Source organism: Gymnodraco acuticeps, unplaced genomic scaffold (assembly GCF_902827175.1).
Source record: "Gymnodraco acuticeps unplaced genomic scaffold, fGymAcu1.1, whole genome shotgun sequence".
Classification (NCBI taxonomy): Eukaryota; Metazoa; Chordata; class Actinopteri; order Perciformes; family Bathydraconidae; genus Gymnodraco; species Gymnodraco acuticeps.
Genome location: NW_022991064.1, coordinates 2243469 through 2265093, shown reverse-complemented (window position 1 = coordinate 2265093; position 21625 = coordinate 2243469). Strand labels below are relative to the sequence as shown.

The following is a 21625-nucleotide window of genomic DNA, read 5'->3' as shown; positions in this document are numbered from 1 at the left end:
CTGATTTCGATGGAGCAGGTCACTTTGCATTAGGTAAAATACAGCAGGCAGACATAACCGGAAGAATATGTACATTTTAATCCAATCAAATAGGACATTGTCACACCATTCAAATGTATCCATGTACATTACAACCAATAACAAAGCTTAGATGTGTTTATTTGTTACGTTGTTTACGTTATGTGTTACGTTGTTCAGTGTGTGTCAGCCGTTAACCTAGATAGATAAACTTGCAAACATGTCAGAAGAACCGGCGCATAAGAAAACAAAATACAGTCAAACTAAGCTGAAATGCAACAACTTGAATGTCACATCCCTGACATCCACACTCCGGAGCCTGGTCCTTCAACCATAGAACCAGCTCCAGAGCCTGGTCCTTCAACCATAGAACCAGCTCCGGAGCCTGGTCCTTCAACCATAGAACCAGCTCCGGAGCCTGGTCCTTCAACCATAGAACCAGCTCCGGAGCCTGGTCCTTCAACCATAGAACCAGCGCAGCCAGATGAACCCCAGCAGCAGCTCTGCGGCCGCAGAGGCTGTCAAAACCGCCGCCGCCGGCATCGTTGAACCGAAACAGGCTGGTTCCGACTGCATGGAGGTTTGTTGTCGGGACATTGTGACGGACGGGCCAATAAAAGCTTATTTGGGCAAAGAGAAGGTACTTCAATGCAGAATGGTACAAAAACAGAGAGTGGTTAATTATTTGCAAAACCACTAAACGAGCCTTCTGTGAAATATGCAGATGTGCTGCTGTCAAACGGCTTGTAACTTTCTCCAAATGTGGAGATGACAGCTTTGTAAATACCGAGTTAATAACTGGAACTTTTCACAGAGCCTACTTCAGTCAAACACCAGTCAACATTCAGCTTGTCAAACAAGAGCGTAGCAGGAAAAAAGAAGAGATGGAATGAGCAACTGCGCTGTCATATGTGTGGGCTGGTCTGTATAGTTTAATGTACAGGAAAGGAGTGAGCAGAGGGTTGAGTTGTCCATTATTGTTCTGTTTTCTCTGACTATCTTCCTCCTGAAGACCCTCTCAGACTTTCATTTGCTCGCGCTACTAAAGAGACACGTTACCATGGAAACCAAACAATGGTGTAGCTGTATTGAAGTCCGAGTGGAAACAGTAACATTTGGTGCGTTATGTTAGAATGAAACAAATCAGATTTAGTCAGAAATCGGGAGAAATGCGGGATAAATATGACCCCGGGAGGAAAACGGGAGTCTCCCGCGAAAATCGACTGCGGTCAACTCAGCCGTCTCTCAAATTTGCTTGGTCAAATGAGCAGTTCTTCATTTCTGAGTGCGCGATTTATAGCGCCTTTACGGTAATCACTGAGAAGCGGCACTAACGCAAGAGTAAAAATAATGCATGTTTTTTCTGCTTCATGAGATACCAATTATTTTTACCATGAGTTCTTAAAAAAACTAACACTGTTTGACTCAGTCCTAGTTTGACTGCTACCAACAATAAAATGAAGTACTTTTACTGTCTTTTTTCTGGGTAATACTCTCAAATTCCCCTCCTGAGAACAAAATCATGCAACTTCTGCTATATTTGATGAGATAAAATGATTTTTATCGATGCATCCTTAATAAAAGTGATACTGTTGGACTCAGTACTTGTTAGACTACTACCACAAGTACAATCAAGTACTTTTACTGTGTACTTTTGAGTAATCCCCTGTCAAACTCCCCTCCAGAGTACAATAATGCATGTTTTCTGCCCTCTTTGATGAGAGATAAAAGGATTTTAAAAAATAAGTTCTTAGTGAAATTGATACTGTTGAACTCAGTACTACTTGGACTAGTAGCACAAGTACAATCAAGTACTTTTACTGTGTACTTTTTGAGTAATCCCCTGTCAAACTCCCCTCCAGAGTACAATAATGCATGTTTTCTGCCCTCTTTGATGAGAGATAAAATGATTTTGTGCAATAAGTTCTTAATGTAATTGGTATTGTTGGATTCAGTACTACTTGGACTACTACCAAAACTACAATCAAGTACTTTTACTGTGTACTTTTGAGTAATCCTTTGTCAAACTCCACCCCTGAGTACAATAATGCATGTTTTCTGCCATCTTTGATGAGAGATAAAATGATTTTGTGCAATAAGTTCTTAATGTAATTGGAACTGTTGGATTCAGTACTACTTGGACTACTACCAAAAGTACAATCAAGTACTTTTACTGTGTACTTTTTGAGTAATCCTTTGTCAAACTCCACCCGAGTACAATAATGCATGTTTTCTGCCATCTTTGATGAGATAAAATGATTTTGTGCAATAAGTTCTTAATGTAATTGGTACTGTTGGATTCAGTACTACTTGGACTACTACCAAAACTACAATCAAGTATTTTTACTGTGTACTTTTTGAGTAATCCTTTGTCAAATTCCACCCCTGAGTACAATAATGCATGTTTTCTGCCATCTTTGATGAGAGATAAAATGATTTTGTGCAATAAGTTCTTAATGTAATTGGTACTGTTAGATTCAGTACTACTTGGACTACTACCAAAACTACAATCAAGTATTTTTACTGTGTACTTTTTGAGTAATCCTTTGTCAAACTCCACCCCTGAGTACAATAATGCATGTTTTCTGCCATCTTTGATGAGAGATAAAATGATTTTATGCAATAAGTTCTTAATGTAATTGGTACTGTTGGATTCAGTACTACTTGGACTACTACCAAAACTACAATCAAGTATTTTTACTGTGTACTTTTTGAGTAATCCTTTGTCAAACTCCACCCCTGAGTACAATAATGCATGTTTTCTGCCATCTTTGATGAGAGATAAAATTATTTTGTGCAATAAGTTCTTAATGTAATTGGTACTGTTGGATTCAGTACTACTTGGACTACTACCAAAACTACAATCAAGTATTTTTACTGTGTACTTTTTGAGTAATCCTTTGTCAAACTCCACCCCTGAGTACAATAATGCATGTTTTCTGCCATCTTTGATGAGAGATCAAATTATTTTGTGCAATAAGTTCTTAATGTAATTGGTACTGTTGGATTCAGTACTACTTGGACTACTACCAAAACTACAATCAAGTATTTTTACTTTGTACTTTTTGAGTAATACTCTGTCAAACTCCCCTCCAGAGTACAATAATGCATGTTTTCTGCCATCTTTGATGAGAGATAAAAGGATTTTTTGCAATAAGTTCTTAATAAAATTGGTACAGTTGGATTCTGTACTACTTGGACTACTACCAAAAGTACAATCAAGTACTTTTACTGTGTACTTTTTGAGTCTTGTAATGCGCTGTTGAGGAACCTGCGACCCAAGTTGTGTATATGATCAATACACCTTAGAAAATCTTGAAATCTTGAAAGGAATGTGCAAAAGAGCCATTATACAGTTTTTAATTAACTATTAGTAGAGAATAACGAGTAATGAATATACTTTATAGAGATCTGCAGATAAATGTTTCGTCTTCTCAAGCACCACCTATCAAATATCTCTCCTGATTGTTGGCACTTGACAATCACCTTCCCTGAATTTCACTCAGGTGTAACTAAAGTCTGCTTTAAGGGTTGTTTATATTTCACATCATTAATCAGAATCTGCAAAGTAACTAAACTAAATGTAGTGGAGTAAAAATACCAGGTTAACCTCTGATTTGTAGTGGAGAATTACAAAGTAACAATGAGCTGTCATGTGGGTATATATTAATGCTGCACATTATGGATACAAGCGATTTTCACCCATTTAGTAATTACATGTTTTAAATGTGTCACCAATGTGTTTCCTATCGCCTAAACCTCCAGGGCTGTACACAGTTTAATACTGGCAACTTCTAATTTTTGTAAAAACGTCTTTTAAAACTACAATTCCCAGTAGATACGTGCCATAGAGAACATGTTGCGAAACACAATAGCCAGCATGTGTATTTCTCGGGGGGCGTTCGAGTCCAGTTTTGAATAGTCTGCCGTGGTTTCGTTCCATTTCAAAGAGCTTGACGCTCGGCGTAACCTTGGCGCACTGCCACTCCAACATCACAGGGTTTGTCAACGGGACTGTAGTCCCAAACGATAGCTGGGGATTATGGGTAGTGTAGTATCTTTGGCCATCCTAAATCTCGAAATGTCCCGTCTGTTTCTGGTGACTTTATTTACGGCTAAAAAGCCCAAGATTATAGAATTAAACAAATAAATAAAAACAAGGATAATTGTGTGTTATTGTTGAGTAAATAACAGTGTGTTATTTAGAAAAGAATAACAAATTAGAAGGAAAAGATTAAAAAAATACAGATTTCAGTATTTTGAGGCTCTAAGCCCCATTTATTTTCCTCACAGACGACAAAAAAAGTCCGACATTATACGATTTAAAATAAAAACAAATAAATAAAAAGATAAAAGACTGGCATGCAATTTACGTTAGAATAAATAGAATGGTTTTGAATAATAGATGAGAGTAAAATCTACGTCACTTTACGGCCCCGCCCACTTTTGGGGAAACCAACGCTGTCATTTGAACAGCGATCAAGCCTGAAGCCACAGAGATCTTCTGTTACTGTCCTTTCTTCTTCGAGGAAGCACAGAAACACGTAACTCTGGATTTGTTTTAATGTTTGAGGTGCAATAAATGACACAGCAGCTTTTTGTCATGTTAAAACTATTATTTTCTGCCTCGCTCATGAGATTAACAGCTGGCGAAATTACAGCCTCGCCTACTGATTTTAATGTAACCATATATCGAGCCCAATTGTCGATTTCAAAGGTGTGCTCTAAAATGATATTTATAAATGACTATTATCATTATTATAAGCAAGACAATAAATGGCAAAGATATGTAGAAAATAAACGTATTTAAGATACGTTCATAACGAACGTAACGTGGGAGAAAATACGTTTCTAGCTAAACGTAATTGAGAATGCAGTTTAGTTCTGTGGGAACGTAATTTTTAGGAGACATGGTTGCAAAAATTATACATGTGTTATACATCCAGAAATATCGAAATATCGTTTCCCACAGTGTGACATGTATACATAAAACAAAAAGGGCCTAGATAACCGGGGTATACCGTTTAAAATGTTAATATATTTAAAGTGTTCAAAGTGCAGTTTCAGTGCAAGTCAGTTGAAACGATCTTAAGTTGGCGTGACGTTGAAGTCGTGCGACCCTGCTGCTGTACTGGCTTGTAGTTCGTTTATAGCATAACGTTAGCATTTCGCTTTTGGCAACTAGATTTATGATTCAAAAATTATAAAAGTAGGGTAGACATGTGGAGATTATCCGGCTGAACAAAACGTGATCCCTCTCTTAAATGTGTGTCAACCACAGACCTTATTTCGAGCTATTTTCCAAAATCCTATGGAGAATTTGCATTGGTTTTTCACAAAGGAACCGGAAGAAGTTTACTTCCGGGTTTTACCACGCGTCACTGCGGTTCTCTATACCTGTCAATTAGTGCTTCCATGGACCTCATCTGTAATGGAAACTCGTCGAGGGTACGTATATTTGTATTTCAACAGAAAAGTAGTTATATACATAATTGTGTTCGAAAATAAAACACAAATGTTTATATTAATTGTTTATAGTTCTGATTTCACTTTATTTTAAGTCAAATCATAACTATTATATGTAGTTTAATCATTTTTATTTAGGTGGTCGCTCAGTTTTTCAAATGTACACCATTCAGCTCCTCCAGCACCCCTACTTCCTGCGGCACCCGACACACTGAACTCACATGTTGTTTAACAGATGACACGTTTGTAAACAAAAACCCTGCTGGGGGACTGGGTGATACATTATCTTTTAAAATTGTATGAACATGTCCAAATTTAAGAATCCCCATAGAAATTGTCAACGGACAAACTGTTTTCTCAAGATGTACATGTATTTTTTTTTTTTTTAAATAAGAAAAAAACAGTGTTCTTGTTTATTACAGGTTATAAAGTTATACTTTTATAAAATGTATGGACAACATTTTAAAAAGTGCTGGGGACATGTACCCAGCATCCCCAGCTTAAATGACACCTATGAATATATCCCTCTGTCCTTTCAGTGCAAATCGACATAGCATAGGCAACAAATCAGAAGTCAGGGAATCAAGCTAATTAATTAAAAAAGTCTAAACTGAGTGAAAAGTCTAACTATAAATAATAGATTTGAACTTGTTATGTCTTTTCAGAGTCTTGGTTTTCTCAACGTTTGGGAAGGCAAGTGTTTCTTATTTGTCACACAATTGTAATTGCATTAAAAAATTCAATGATTTCTCAAATGTCATATTTTTTTACAAAGAAATGACGGAACTTTGACATTTCAATTTCAGACAAGAAAAATAACAATAACAAAAGAAGTCCTTTTGGCTGTCACTGACAAGCTTCGAGCCACAACCAAAACAAAAGACAACGATGAAGGTGACGAGAAAGACACTTTCTGGGGCGAGGTGTGTCAGGAGCTTGGAATATCCGATTCCAAGACCAATAGGACACGGCTTCATCATGCCTATAATCATCATAAAAAGGTAAATTTTTTATAAATATTGCACTAATATTGATTCTTATTTCTGCTTTGCTTTTATCTTCATCATCAGTCTGCCTGTGTGAACAACTTTAATTTGGATGTGCTATAATATTTTATATTATTTGATTAATAATTACATCTTTGGATTTAATTTGCTCCTTGTCATGTGCAGATGAGACACAAGACACAGATGGTGACCGCAGCACCTGCCAGCCCATCGACAGACAGTGACCACACGGCCTGCCCCATCGACAGTGACCACAGTTCCACTGACATTGACCGCACAGTGCCTGCTACCCCATCGTCGGTTAGACAGGCATTCACAGAGACGAGTGAACCAGAAGACGTTTCAGAGGTAAATATCGCATATTAGCACGTAGTTAGTGTTAGTGTGTTATGAAACATGCACACTACTGTGTGGAGTGAAATTATAGTTAGTCCCAAATAAACAATTTCAGATATATTGATTCACATCAGTAAAGAGTCATTCCAACTTTGGTCACTTTCGCTAATATGTTTTCATTGTGTTTTACAGTGTAATTCATCAGGGACATATGACTCCTCATCACACTCAAAAGATGGGCAACTCTTACACTCATTTAAATTGCCTTCAAATCCTTCATTTTTTTTTGTCACTAAAAGTGACTGGAAGAAACTGAGGATGAGACAACATAAGCGTCGATTCAAATCTTTAAACTGGACTTCAGTCATGGCCACTGGCATCCGGAGTGTCCACCCACACTGTTGCTTTGTCTTCAAATCTCACAGTGTGCGAACAGTTCGGTCAAAAAGGAAAGGGTCACTTTTTTCATGTGTTGGCTACTGTCGATTTGATGACTGTCCTGTGGAGGTCGAAGTTGACATTGAGGATGAGTCATCCCTTAAGGCAGTTGTGACCTTCAGAGGTGAAAAAGCATGGCACAACTGTGAAGAACTCAAACATCGGCTTGTGCGTGCAGATGAAAGGGATGCACTTGCTAATGCCCTCACCAGCAAACTTCCCAGAAGTGTGTACCTTGATAAGCTCAATAAACTGGATGACACTGTGTTGGCTTCTGGAAACAGAGACCAGGTACCATCAACTGGTGTGATGAAAACATTGTCCTGGCAGGCAAGAAAGAAGCTGAGAAAACACAGCAATGAAATGATCAGCCTCAGAAAAATGATGGAGGAAGAGCTTGAGACTGAGGAAGCAGTCATTAAAAAAATTATAGCACACCCCAAAGGAGTCATGCTATGGTCCAACAAAACAATTGACCTCTTCCATGACAGGTGCAGGGAAGACATTGTATATGTGGATGCGACAGGGAGCATTGTTAAAAAGGCAAAAGGGAAAACCTCACCTTTTTATGTGTATGAGATGGTGGTCCGAAATCCGTTCAAAGGATCCTCCCCTGTCCCTGTGGCCACCTACATCACAAACGACCACACAATAGCCTCCATATCCTTTTTCCTTGGGTCATTTCTGACTGATGTAATAAGACTCCATGGAAGGGGAGCCAAAAAAAGACCTGTCATGCTGATCTGTGATGGCTCTACAGTCCTCATGGAGTCCATGGCCTATAATTTCTGTGGAGTCAGCCTCCAGGAACTTCTCTCCATGTACTACAGCATCGTATCTGGACAGGCAAAGCATGATTGTACTTTTAGTAGTAGTCCAAGTAGTACTAAATCCAACAGTACCAATTTCATTAAGAACTTATTGCAAAAAATCCTTTTATCTCTCATCAAAGATGGCAGAAAACATGCATTATTGTACTCAGGGGTGGAGTTTGACAAAGGATTACTCAAAAAGTACACAGTAAAAGTACTTGACTGTACTTGTGCTACTAGTCCAAGTAGTACTGAATCCAACAGTATCAATTTCATTAAGAACTTATTGCACAAAATCATTGTATCTCTCATCAAAGATGGCAGAAAACATGCATTATTGTACTCTGGAGGGGAGTTTGACAGGGGATTACTCAAAAAGTACACAGTAAAGTACTTGATTGTACTTTTAGAAGTAGTCCAAGTAGTACTGAATCCAACAGTACCAATTTCATTAAGAACTTATTGCACAAAATCATTTCATCTCTCATCAAAGATGGCAGAAAACATGCATTATTGTACTCGAGGGGAGTTTGACAGGGGATTACTCAAAAAGTACACAGTAAAAGTACTTGATTGTACTTTTAGTAGTAGTCCAAGTAGTACTGAATCCAACAGTACCAATTTCATTAAGAACTTATTGCACAAAATCATTTTATCTCTCATCAAAAATGGCAGAAAACATGCATTATTGTACTCTGGAGGGGAGTTTGACAGGGGATTACTCAAAAAGTACACAGTAAACGTACTTGATTGTAGTTTTGGTAGTAGTCCAAGTAGTACTGAATCCAACAGTACCAATTTCATTAAGAATTTATTGCACAAAATCATTTCATCTCTCATCAAAGATGGCAGAAAACATGCATTATTGTACTCTGGAGGGGAGTTTGACAGGGGATTACTCAAAAAGTACACAGTAAAAGTACTTGTTTGTACTTTTAGTAGTAGTCCAAGTAGTACTGAATCCAACAGTACCAATTTCATTAAGAACTTATTGCACAAAATCATTTTATCTCTCATCAAAGATGGCAGAAAACATGCATTATTGTACTCTGGAGGGGAGTTTGACAGGGGATTACTCAAAAAGTACACAGTAAAAGTACTTGATTGTACTTTTAGTAGTAGTCCAAGTAGTACTGAATCCAACAGTACCAATTTTATTAAGAACTTATTGCACACAATCATTTCATCTCCCATCAAAGATGGCAGAAAACATGCATTATTGTACTCAGGGGTGGAGTTTGACAAAGGATTACTCAAAAAGTACACAGTAAAAATACTTGATTGTACTTGTGCTACTAGTCCAAGTAGTACTGAATTCAACAGTACCAATTTTATTAAGAACTTATTGCAAAAAATCATTTTATCTCTCATCAAAGATAGCAGAATACATTATTTTGTGTACTCAGGACAGGAGTTTAAACAAGTATTACTTAAAAAGTACACAGTAAAAGTACTTGATTGTACTTTTAGTAGTAGTCCAAGTAGTACTGAATCCAACAGTACCAATTTCATTAAGAACTTATTGCACAAAATCCTTGTATCTCTCATCAAAGATGGCAGAAAACATGCATTATTGTACTCAGGGGTGGAGTTTGACAAAGGATTACTCAAAAAGTACACAGTAAAAATACTTGATTGTACTTGTGCTACTAATCCAAGTAGTACTGAATCCAACAGTACCAATTTCACTAAGAACTTATTGCAAAAAATCATTTTATCTCTCATCAAAGATAGCAGAATACATTCTTTTGTGTACTCAGGACAGGAGTTTAAACAAGTATTACTTTAAAAGTACACAGTAAAAGTGCTTGATTGTACTCGTGGTAGTAGTCCAAGTAGTACAGAATTCAGCATAACCGATTTTATTAAGAACTCATTGCAAAAAATGATTGTATCTCTCATCAAAGAGGGCAGAAAACATGCATTATTGTACTCTGGAGGGGAGTTTGACAGAGTATTACTCAAAAAGTACACAGTAAAAGTACTTGATTGTATGGTAGTAGTCTAACATGTACTGAGTCCAACAGTACCAATTTTATTAAGAACTTATGGCTAAAAATAATTTGATCCCTCATCAAATATCATTGATTGATTGATCAAATATAGCATAAGCACTTTTACTATCGTCAGCGCCACTTCTCGGCGATTACCGTAAAGACGCTATTAATCGCGCACTCAAAAATGAAGCGCTGCTCATTTGACCAAGCAAATGCGAGAGACGGCTGAGTTGACCGCAGTGAAAATCGTGAGGGTTGGCAAGTAGGCTATGTCACATACACACGCACTTTTTGCCCCCCCCCCACACCCTGCATGAATCAACCTAAATCCTCACTGTGTCAGCAGTAATCAATCTGTGACCGTCACATTATGTTTGACCACATTATGTTTGACCACATTATTTACACAAGATCATTTTCTCCACACTTGACATCTGTATTAGGCATATTTACACGTTTCTAAGAATGAAGAACGGCGTGGGTCAGATTCATACCTGTGCCGCTGAAAATGACCAACAATGCACTTGCTGTAAGGAAACTCAGACAAAGTGTTGATTATTCCACTATTTTGCTTTGCATGTATTTCAGAATCAGAAACATGTTTATTACCAGGTAGGTTTACACGTACGAGGAATTTGATTTGGTGTCGTGGTGCATAATAACAAGTTAAAAACACAGGAAGAGAACTAGAAAAATATTTTAAATAGTTACAAATATAGTAAAAATATAACAGTATTTACATTCCAATGGAATGAAATAAAAATCGGCAGTAATACAAAATATTGTTGTACATTGTGTGCATTAATGCAGTGGTTCCCAACCTGGGTGGCGCTATTGCAGGGGGGGCGTGTGAAGCTTAGGAAGAAGTTGTAAACAAACATTGTTTGCTCGTAAAATCAATAAAATTGACACATTTTTAACACAACCGGCAGTTTAAAGAAAAGTGGACGAGCCTACGACAAGCCTTGCAGCTACAAAGCCCAAATCAAGAAAGTATGATGATGCATACATTTCCCTTGACATCTAACGTGGTCGGTGGGGAGATCTCTCTCTCTCTATTTCTCTCTCTGTGTGTGCGGGGGGCGGGGCATCTCGCTCACTTTGGCGTTATAGGTGTGCCTCTATCCTGAGCACACAATGAAACATGTTGAGCATAGAAAATGCGATTCAGCGCACACTTGAAAATGTTTTAGCACAGAGAAATATATTTTCTCTCATAAAACTCCTGCTCCGTGCGCAAGCAGACCGCTGCACGCGCTCTCTCTCCCTCGCTCGCTCGACCTCTCCAGCCTGTGCTATATCTAACCAACCAATCGGAGAACTCGAGAAGGTCAATTCTGATTGGCTGGTCGTCTCCAATCATATCTTCTATCTGAGATGAGAGAGGGATTTTCGGTTGCCATCAGGCTGTTGACGTTCTTATTACACATCCATCGTTGACATTTACAGGACATGACAGACTCGAATGAAGAGAATAGCACGCCACAGTGTCAGGTGAGTTATACATTGCTAGTTTTCTGATATCACGTTATTGTTTGCAATGCCTGAGTTTGCTAGCCAGCAACATAGCTATAGGGGTAGTTTAAACAAACAGCTAACAAACCGTAGCCTACATGTACATGAACCCTTCTGAGGTATTGATTACTTGATGTAAGCATTAGAGGTGGCAGAATGACAAAACATGTTTCTCTCTCTATCACAATTTTGGGTTGACCAGAACCTGGACCAATTTATGTTTCCTGTTCTACAATGGGCATAGAGCTTGCGTTAATTTTCAACCGGACAACTAAACAGATTAGGCTAGGATACCAGATAAAGTTAGCAACACACGTTATCCATGAACAGCCTATTAATCCAACGTTGTGGAATTAGAGAAAAGGGGCTTCTTAACGTGCTTTTATCCGGGGTGGAGGGAGTTACATATTAGTTAAATATAACATTGGGGCGTGTGATTGTAGTGGGTGGAGGTGGTGAAATGAGGATATCCATTTTGGAGTTCAAGCTAATATAATATAGTTAACGTTACACAATAATAAGGAAGAGAGCTATTTTTGTGATACATCGCTATTGATATGGATTTAGAGTGGATATTTGAGACTTCTAAACAGTAAACAAAAACGTAACTTATGGGTGAGTGTTTTTAGCAGAGCCATATTTTCCTTGTGATTCTGTTGATTATTACCTGTCTGTATTATGTTGCAGCTCAGCTGATTTTGGATTGATGGCAAAGGGAGAGGGACTTAAGTGAGAGTGAAAACACAAGGTACGTTTAAAATAGGTCAGCAATTTCCCATCCTATAGGTTGCTAGATGTATCTAACCCTTTCTCCTGTCTCCCTCTTTCAGCACAAGAACCCCAGGGGGATTCAATGGAGCCTGAAGACCTGCACTGAGACCCTCACCCTGCACCTGAGTCTCAACTCCCAGAGCTTTGCAAGCCTCTCCCCGTTCCTTATTTTGATTAAACAGACGTTAAGCTTCCCAATGGTGTGGTCTTTGTTTTGTGAAAAATATGATTACCTCACATATGTTGTTGCTGTTGTTGTCTTTTGTGATAGTTAAATTGCTCCTGCTGACTTGAGCCAGCCATTCTTTCCTCCTCTCTGTCAGTGGGGAAACCGTACGTTCATACTTTCTCTGAGCGATTGGAGCATCCCCCGGCAGCTCAGTAAACCATGGGGGAGACTATATGCCAGGACAACACAGAGGAAAAGGCACAGACAAACTGCATGCATGCTATTCAATGTGTATTGAATTCCATGTATTTACATGGATGTTCCTAAAACAACACATGTAACATCATCATCATGCTGCTGCTGCTGCTAGCCCTTTGACTCATTGTGCTGTCAGTTGACAATCATTGATAGGCACCTGTCGGTCCTCTGTCCTTACTGAAAGTCATAAAGATTACATTAGTCATTTATGCGGCTTTCACACCAGCACTTTTCCCTTTCTAGCTCCGAGCTAGAGCTTTTCTGGTTCAGCTCCGGTTTCCCTTTTCTGCTCCCGCTCTGTTCACACCGCCCAGCACCCGACTGCCGCTGCTGCGTCATGACGTCACCGTTTACATCGCTGATTTGCTCCCCAACGGCATTACGGCGCTCACAACAACAACAACAACAACAACAACAACGGGGAACTGCGTCGGGTCGATGATCGTGTTGCTTTTAATCACACGAAGCCAGATTGAATAACGACTTCTCCAACCTTATAATTTGCTCCAGAGTGCCGTGGTTCATTGTTTATTAATGTGTTTCTGCAGCATTAACCGACCGCTGCAGTGTTGGCTGCTCTTCCACGGGAGTTTATTCTCCTCCGTTAGCTCCCGGTTAGCTCACACTGCTGCGGCCGCTCTAAAGTATTCACTGTCCGACTCACACAAGCAGCTGATACATATCCCCAGTTCCCCTTAGCCTAAGTGAATGTGTGTCAGTCTGAATTGACGCCGTTTGGTATCACACCGCTGTTATGAAAGTTTATCTGGTATAAAATGGGTGATGTTAGCATAGCAACCGAAGCTAAACTGACTACTTGCTATTGCTATCCTATTGTGGCATAAACCGTTTTCTACAGGCACATTTTACCGGCGTATTTTTATTATGATTCTACTTGTGATAGTCGGACACGACAACCTGTGCAGCCCATGTATTGATTCCATCCGATAGCTGCTATAATACAAAACAAAACGTCTGCCTCTCTCCACAATGATCAATAACAGTGAACGGATGGTCAAAGTAAGGTACAAATAAACAGAATCACACGAAGCCTGGTTAGTGTTGCCTGACTTTATAAAGTGTGTTTATAAGCACTACTGCTTGTAGGCAGGCATGACAGTCGACCCATGTTCAGGGGAGGAGGGTTTAGTTTCCTGCACGCCTCGACGTAAGAGAGACGTAAGCGACGCCACCTCTTAGCTCCGAAGCTCTTGCCTCTAGACCGACACTTTTTTGGAGCTGGAAGTGAACCCGATTCCGGAGCTAAGAGCCGGCGCCGCTGCGGTGTGAACAGGAAAAACCGGCGCTTTTCAGGCTCCAGCTCCGAGCCGGAGCTGAAAAAGCGCTGGTGTGAAAGGGGCATTAGCAGGGGCGTCGCCTGGGGTAGGCATCCGGGGCTTTAGCCCCGGATGTTTTTTCTTTAGCCCCGGACAAATTCTCCCTCAATAATATAATACATTAACCTACTTTACCTATAGGACGGACGGCAGAAATGTAATTTCCCAAGTTCAGTGAATGCAACACAGAGGCAAGACGACGCCACCAGACCAATCAGAGAGTTGCATGGAAATAAACGTGTTTTATTGGCTGACAGGTACGTACCTCTCCTCTGTGACAATGTTTAAACTTTAAACTGTCAGCCCCGGACGCGGAGATTCTGAAGATGGACATTAGACATTTCTTTAATAAAAAAGACGGCAATTCTCAAGTGGTGACTCACACAACAACCCCAGAGCCACCACCTGAGCCAGATGAACAAGGTATGTACCTGTCAGTAAACTTACAAGTTATGCGAACATGTAAGCAAAGCATACATTACAGCTACGTTGACGTTACTTTGAATCGCGCGGGTAAGCTAAACCGTTAGCAAGTAGCTATAGCTAGCCAGATATATTAAATATATGACAAAAAAACACTTTGTCATACAATCTAAATGTTGTGTTTTTTAGCGTTACTTGGTGATTTCAAAGAAAGCTCTCTGGGAAATGTTGACTTACTGTCTGTGTTCGACATTAAGCTAGAAGCTACCTTACAGTAGTACACAGTTGATCCTGATTTATGAGTCCTGTCAGTTAAAGTGTTTCATAGTTAGCTTAGCTAAGCATCAACCTAGCACTGAAATATATATATGGATGTTATGTGACAGTATTTCTGAGAAAAGGTCAGCTGAAATGGTGGCATAGTTGCCACTGCTTTACGTGTCGACAGCATGTTTGAACGTATTTGCAGCATTAAATGTGGCTGTCTGGCCACTGACGTTGCCATAACAACACCTGCATTTAAATGTGCAACCTCTTTTTGTGACAGATTTTGCATGAAAATATAATTCTTCCGATTTATATTTCCTATTGACAGCTAGTTTCTATGTGAACATTATGAGATGGACAGCCAGCTAACGAGCTTTTTATACAAATATTTCAGATCAAAGCCAATCCAGTGGGGCTCCTGAAAGGGAGCAAGGGACACTATGCTCCCAAATATTAAGCCTTGACCCGCATCTTAAAATTGATATGATCAAAAAATGATCTGCATTGTCGGAGGCCTTTTTTCCTCATTATCATGTCAAATTGTACAGCTTTCCTTAGTGTTGAATGCAGAAAGATGACTATATTAGAGTATTAAGTGAAAATGACTATATTAAAGTTTTAAGTAAATATATTAAGTGAATTACTCAAACTGCATTTGTATAGAAATGATTCTGTCCTATTGGCAGATAACTACTCTAACAGTGATATCTACAAGAGATGTACATTTAACTATTTTCAATTGGTTAGTATTACATTTTGTGACAGTGTGGTGACACTCATTTTAATGAAGACAAATGTGTGTATCTTGAAATTCATTTATTTGACAGAGCTGGAAACTGATACATACTTGTTTGTGTTTACCTACACAGTCATCACAGATGAGCCAAACAGAGTAGAGGATGAAGAAAGGAGAACAGGAGAAAGGGACACACAAGAAGGAGATACAACAGACAAGAATGACAATGGAGACAACAATGAACAGGAACACCAGAACAGACAAGAGTCAATGAGTAACATGACTGATTTAGGGACTGCAGATACAGGGCCAAGGCAAGGGAGACACCACTGCTTTCCATCCAGCATGTTTGGCCAGCAAAAGAGATCATTTCAACCGCAAACAGCAAGTGATGAGGGATTATTATTTCCTCCTTCCATCCCTTTTTTCTGTTTAATCTGATTACTAACAACTTCTAATAATTTGACATAGTTTGATTTAATTGGAAAATGAAGTGTTTTTAAATAATAAACCCGTTTCTGATTCTGATATTTCTTTTTGACATATGGGTGTTGAGAGATTTATCCATATCTCTTAATGTTGCTCTCAAAGTGCACAAAATTGATGCTTTTAACTTCAGTATTTAAAAAAAGTCTTCCTGGGGGACCCCAGAGGAGGTGAGTTCCCCCCAAAATAGCACTTTATCTCTGCTTATGTAACTCCGGTGTAGTGTCCCCTCGGCAACAGATCACTCAGAGCTGGTGATTACTTTCCTGCATTTCAATGGACAGCATATAAAAAGGACACGTGAGCTGCATTGCTTAAGAGATCCTCTCATGCTATCTCTTTTACAAAATAAGTGTCCAGTCAACAACAAAACATCAGTGATCGTATAGTGGTAGTATATTTTTCACAAGCAATGTGAAACATTAAACTTATACAAACTGGTGTACAAAACTCACAGACCTGCGTTGATCTCCTGGAGTGTCTCTACTCTTTCTTCTCCACATCTCTTGGCCACCATCAGAGATTGCAAACATTTCAGAAACAGCTAGAGGTAGGGGACAAACAACTTGTTCGCAGGGCATGTCAAAAACCTCCCTGCTTTGATCAAGACTTTAGGGAGCCTTTCAGCCCCTCTAGCAAAGGGACTGGAAAGCAAGCTTTGAAAATTCAGTACCATCTACATGCTGTCATGTTCCAGACACTGCTCTCAACCACTCAGGGCCTGCACAAATACCTGCAGAAAGAAACAATTGACTTGGTGCAGGCAGTAGATTACAAAACAGCAGTTGAGAACACACTGAAAAGTTACCAAAGTAACGAGAAAGCACATGAGGTCTATGACAAGACCAAGGCCCTGTGCAATGATCTTGATATTCCCGAAACTGTGACACAGAGGAAGAAGTGTAGAAACATGGAAGACTTTGTAGTCAAGGCATCATGTGGAGCAATGTGAAACATTAAACATAAATAAACTGGTGTACAAAACTCGCATACCTGAATTTCAATGGACAGCATAAAAGGACTCGTGAGCTGGGTTCAGGTGCTCAGATTAGCTATTGATAATCACGTTGATAAATCATATAAAACAAATAGCCAATCACACTAAAAACATGTTGCTGTGACTGTGAGCATTAAACAATTAACATTAAACTAAACAAACACAACAGTACGTTATTGTCCTTATAAAATAAAAACATACATTTTGTCCACCGAGATAATACAGGCACCTTACCCTCAAGAGATCCTCACGTGCTATGAGAATCTCCCACAATCCATTGCCATAACAAAGCTAATGCAGGCACACGTTTGTGACACCAGATGGCGCAATTGTGTATGTGCGTGTGGGGAGTCTTGCAGTAGAACATTTGACTGTAGCACTGTGGGCTAAGCCCCGAATGTTTCCAGGTCCAGGCGATGCCCCTGGGCATTAGATTACTTATGTCCTCAATTACCAGGGGATTACTGAAACCACCATGAATTAAAGAAATGGTAGACATTATTCTAATCTGAATTTTGAAACCTTCCTTCCCATCCCCTCCCTCTAAATATATCAATAAACATTCAGATGTGATACTCCTGACTACCATACAGGTTTAAGAAGATAATATTTGTTTTAAAGAATTCAAAGCAATAAACAACAGCAACAGGCTCTGTAACAAAGGCAACGTTAGCCTGACATGTACAGTGGGGAAAAACAGTATTTAGTCAGCCACCAATTGTGCAAGTTTTCCCACTTAAAAAGATGAGGCCTGTAATTTTCATCCTAGGTACACTTCAACTATGAGAGACAGAATGGGGGAAAGAATCCAGGAAATCACATTGTAGGATTTTTAATGAATTAATTGGTAAATTCCTCGGTAAAATAAGTATTTGGTCACTTACAAACAAACAAGATTTCTGGCTCTCACAGACCTGTAACTTCTTTAAGAGCCTCCTCTGTCCTCCACTCGTTAACTGTATTAATGGCACCTGTTTGAACTCGTTATCAGTATAAAAGACACCTGTCCACAACCTCAAACAGTCACACTCCTAACTCCACTATGGCCAAGACCAAAGAGCTGTCAAAGGACACCAGAAACAAAATTGTAGACCTGCACCAGGCTGGGAAGACTGAATCTGCAATAGGTAAGCAGCTTGTGAAGAAATCAACTGTGGGAGCAATTATTAGAAAATGGAAGACATACAAGACCACTGATAATCTCCCTTGATCTGGGGCTCCACGCAAGATCTCACCCCGTGGGGTCAAAATGATCACAAGAACGGTGAGCAAAAAACCCAGAACCACACGGGGGGACCTAGTCAATGACCTGCAGAGAGCTGGGACCAAAGTAACAAAGGCTACCATCAGTAACACACTACGCCGCCAGGGGCTCAAATCCTGCAGTGCCAGACGTGTCCACCTGCTTAAGCCAGTACATGTCCAGGCCCGTCTGAAGTTTGCTAGAGAGCATTTAGATGATCCAGAAGAGGATTGGGAGAATGTCATATGGTCAGATGAAACCAAAATATAACTTTTTGGTAAAAACTCAACTAGACGTGTTTGGAGGAGTAAGAATGCTGAGTTGCATCCAAAGAACACCATACCTACTGTGAAACATGGGGGTGGAAACATCATGCTTTGGGGCTGTTTTTCTGCAAAGAGACCAGGACGACTGATCCGTGTAAAGGAAAGAATTAATGGGGCCGTGAGATTTTGAGTGACAACCTCCTTCCATCAGCAAGGGCATTGAAGATGTAACGTGGCTGGGTCTTTCAGCATGACAATGATCCCAAACACACCGCCTGGGCAACGAAGGAGTAGCTTCGTAAGAAGCATTTCAAGGTCCTGGAGTGGCCTAGCCAGTCTCCAGATCTCAACCCCATAGAAAATCTTTGGAGGGAGTTGAAAGTCCGTGTTGCCCAGCGACAGCCCCAAAACATCACTGCTCTAGAGGAGATCTGCATGGAGGAATGGGCCAAAATACCAGCAACAGTGTGTGAAAACCTTGTGAAGACTTACAGAAAACGTTTGACCTCTGTCATTGCCAACAAAGGGTATATAACAAAGTATTGAGATGAACTTTTGTTATTGACCAAATACTTATTTTCCACCATCATTTGCAAATAAATTCTTTAAAAATCAGACAATGTGATTTTCTGGATTTTTTTTCTTCTCATTTTGTCTCTCAGTTGAGGTCTACCTAGGATGAACATTACAGGCCTCTCTCATCTTTTTAAGTGGGAGAACTTGCACAATTGGTGGCTGACTAAATACTTTTTTGCCCCACTGTATATGTTAACAGGTAAGATAGGTGTTCACACTATGTATATAGTCTACTTTTTGTAATGCTATGTTATTTCTATTTAAGATGTTTACATTTTCGATTGTTTAATTCTAGTCTTTTAACTGTCTAATGTACAATGCCTTGTCTTTTGCTGCTGCAGCGTAAACATTTCCCCAATTGGTATCAATAAAGTACTTCTTATTTTATCTTAATCCTCAAATATTAGCACATTTTACTAACACATTGATGTAACTACATACACATATCGATATGTTGTATACATATTGCAAATCAAAACCTTTATTGACCACTAATTACCAAAAATTGCATTTCTGTTATTAATGCATTCAAATCGTGGGGCTCGAACATATTTCCAATTACCCAAGGGGGGCCCGACTGAAAAAGGTGGGGAACCACTGCATTAATGTAATGCATAGAGTCTGCGTTGTGGCTGAGGTAAAGACTTCTGTTGTGGAATTTTGTATCAACCTGTGCCATATTACATAGCAACCTCCTCTAATGTGTTTCTATGATAGATCAAGACTCTCACACAGTCAAGGTTTTCTGCCGCTGCCGTCATTTACTCTGCTTATTTCTCTCCTGCAGGCGTGTTTGTTGCGGCCTTTCCTCACGCCCATTTCCTGTCGCTGAGCTGGAGCGAGCAGAGAGATTGAAGAAATAGGATCTTAGTGCACTCGAGTTTCGACATAATTTCCATATGGACATCTGAGGCCAATCAAGGAGCCGCCTCCAAGCACCCGAAGCTCAGGTGTTAGAAAGCCTTTCATAATAAAGAAAATAAACTAGCACTCAGGCTGTGAGAGATACACAAATGGATGCAGAGAAGGGAGGCTGAGAGGAAATGAGAGCACACTTGTTAATGATTTGCAGAACTCTTGCCAACCATCTCATTTTGTTACTCTCTCTGTCGATTTTTCTCTCACCTTCCCCGCCTCACACACAGTAAAATGCTCCCTGACCCAGAAGTGCCAAGGAATGAGACTGCATTTAGCCGCCGCGCTGTGTAGTGCACTTTGATCACGTCTGATCAGAATTGGTGACACTTCCCACTCTCTTTCTCATTTGCCTGTTGGGGATTTTGAATAAAAAAGGAACAATCTTTTAAATGTGCTTTTAGTTTCTCCATTTCCTCTATTTTATATTTCAGTGAGAGGAAAAGCTCTGTATTTCTGCTGTTAGTTCATTTGAAGGAAGCGCCCCCTGAGGTGTTTCCAATCCGAGTGAGTATTTCAAGGGTGAGGTAACATCAGGAAGAAGGACGCGATCTTCAGCTTTTGGAGGAGGCGTGTGGCAATCGCCTAGTTGAGTGGCCTAGTGCGTTGGTGGTGGGATCAGGGGAGCACAGGTTCAAACCCCACTGCAGTCAGCATGTCGTTGTGTCCCTGCAAGACACTTCACTCCAAATTGCTCCTGTGGAGATTGTCCACAGTATTGAGTATGTAAGTCGCTTTGGATAAAACCTTCTAACAAGTAACATGTAATGTTTTGTCGTATGTATTAATGCAAATCACTGCTTTTTCCTTACTGTATGTTCATGTCTTGGTATTTTCTTCTGTCCTTCTTTGAAGCCAAATAACTAAACCTGTCAATCAACCGCTGCAGAGATGAGAACTTGAGAGGAGACGCTACACGGCCACTCGGACTCATAATGATTGCAATTCCTTTGAAAGTCAGAATCAGACAAATGTTACCTTTATAGACATCTGACATAAGCACAATCAGCCCACATGTAGCTCTGTACTCTCTTTCTCGTTATAAAAGAAAAAACAAAGATATAAACCGTCTGGCTTCTCTTTCCTCTCTTACACAGATATTCACCACAAATGTCTTATCTGTGTGTTGGACACAAAACAGAGATACGTGTGTAGCCAGGAGAAAGCAAATGCTCTACATTTCAGGAAATACATATGTATTATGACTTGCTATAGGTCACCTCTTTGTTTGTATGTCTCCATAATTATAGTGCGGAGGGGCTTTGGTCATGCCACATTATTTCTATGGTCATATGCTCTTTGGTTGAGTGAGACACAAATAGCTTGAGTAAGAGCTAGAGAGAGTTCTGTAGGTGGTTCATGCGCCCCAGTTAGTTTGTTGGTCCTTTTTTTGATAGAACAGGAAAAGGTCAGAGCGAGGCAGATCGAACCTACATGGCTGAAATGTCAGACAGTGCTACTTTTGTCTTACTTTCAACTTTTGTCTTAAAGAGAAAAAAAAAACTTGTGTTTTTAAAGGAATGTACAACTGTGCAAACATGGGCCGAATGCTCAAATAAATTATATTCAAATTAATTAAAATGGTGCAACAT

General features: G+C 39.7%; 1 long non-coding RNA gene across 1 annotated transcript; it reads left to right on the top strand.

Annotated features, from left to right (window-relative positions):
• Positions 1 to 6257: 6257 nt before the first annotated feature.
• LOC117559981 lies at positions 6258 to 7396 on the top strand. The gene is made up of 3 exons (XR_004571083.1): positions 6258 to 6485; positions 6657 to 6839; positions 7020 to 7396. It is a non-coding gene; the product is annotated as an uncharacterized LOC117559981 (long non-coding RNA).
• Positions 7397 to 21625: the final 14229 nt, after the last annotated feature.